Source organism: Echinops telfairi, unplaced genomic scaffold (genome assembly GCF_000313985.2).
Source record: "Echinops telfairi isolate 266 unplaced genomic scaffold, ASM31398v2 ScPeMD7_7;HRSCAF=31, whole genome shotgun sequence".
In the NCBI taxonomy this organism is placed as follows: Eukaryota; Metazoa; Chordata; class Mammalia; order Afrosoricida; family Tenrecidae; genus Echinops; species Echinops telfairi.
In genome coordinates, this window is record NW_022103904.1 from 29,418,942 (window position 1) to 29,420,777 (window position 1,836).

Genomic DNA, 1,836 nt, shown 5'->3' on the forward strand with positions numbered 1-1,836 from the left:
TGCTTCCCATTGGATATTTTTTTTACCCTTATCAAAGATCAATTGTCTATATGCTGTTGATTTTATTTCTGGGTTTTCAGTTCTTTTTCATTGGCCTCAGTATCTGTCATTATACCAATACTATGTGGTTTTGACAACTGTGGCTGTATAATATGTGCTGGAGTCAGGTAAAGCAAGCCCTCCCACTATGTCCTTCTTGAGGAGTTTTCTGCTAATTCTGGGCTTCTTCCCTCTCCATATGAAGTTGGTAATCCGTTTTTCCATTTCTTTGAAGAAAGATGAGGGCAATTGTATTAGGGTTGAATTAAACTTATATAGTGCCTTGGGAAGAACTGACATCTTTACTATATTGTGTGTTCCAATCCACGAGCATGGGATATTCTTCCATTTGTTGAGGTCACTTTTGGCTTCTTGTAATAGAATTTTATAATTTTCCTCATATAGATCTTTTGTTCTTTTAGTCAGGTATATCCCTAGATATTTCAATTTGTGCTTGGTTATTGTGAAGGGTACCCCCTTTTTGATCCCCTCTTCTGTGGTCTTCTCAAATGTGTACAGCAGTCCAATGGACCTCTGTTTGTTGTTCTTGTATCCTGCCACTCTGCCAAACTCCTCTGTTTCTTCCAGCACTCCCCTTATGGAGTATTTGTGATTTTCCATATATACAATCATATCATCTGCAAATAACGATAGTTCCACCTCTCCCTTCCCCAGACAAATACCTTTGATGTCTTTTCTTTGCCTTATGCTGTTAGCTAAAACCTCCAATAGAATGTTAAATAAGAGTGGGGATAAAGGGCATCTGTGTCTGGTCCTCTTTTTCAGTGAGATTGTGTTCATCTTTTTGATATTGACTACCACATTGGCCGTTGGTTTTTCATATATAGCTTGTATTGTCTTGAGGAATTTTCTTCCATTCCTATCTTCTCAGGTGTCTTAAACAGGAATTGGTGTTGGATGTTGTCGAATGCCTTTTCTGCATCTTATAGTTTTTCATGTCATTGTGGCGAATGATACTAATGGTCTTTCATATGTTGAACCATCCCTACATCCCTAATATGAATCCCACTTGGTCACTGTGATTTATTTGTTTTATATACTTTTGTATTCTATTGGCCAATATTTTGTTAAGGATTTTTGCATTGATGTTCATTAGCTCTCACTTCTTTGGGGATCCTTTCCTGGTTTTGGTATCAGAGTTATACTACCCTGTTTTCCCAAAAGTAAGATATCCCCCGAAAATAAGGCCTACTTACAGTTTTGCCTCTCATCGAAATATAAAGCATGGCCCCCCAAAATAAGACCTCCCCAAAAATGAGGGCTTGGATTGTTATGATGATGGTCCAGAAGATGATGACATGACTGTCATTGAATAGATGAGTAAATGTACCACAGATTGTTGTACATGGAAATAATGGTAGTAACAAGAAATTATTGATACTTTAGGAATCACAGTTTGTCTGGTTATGCTGGTTTGTGATGACAACTACTATCGTACCGTATACAGGTAATAAATTTCCTTTTTGGTTGTTCAACAATAAATGTGTATCGTATTTTTCTTCATGGAAAAATAAAACATCCCCTGAAAATAAGACCTAGCATATTTTGGGAGCAAAAATTAATATATGACACTGTCTTATTTTCAGGGAAACAGGGTAGCTTCATAGAAAGAGTTATCAAAGGGATCAGGTATCAAGCATCAAAGAACAAAAAAACATATCATTGTAAATATGGGTGAGTACAGAGTGGAGGCTCAAAGCCTATTGGTAGGGAACTGGACACCCCCTTACTGAAGGGTTGTGGGAAGGAGATGAGCCAGTCAGGGTGCAGGGTAGC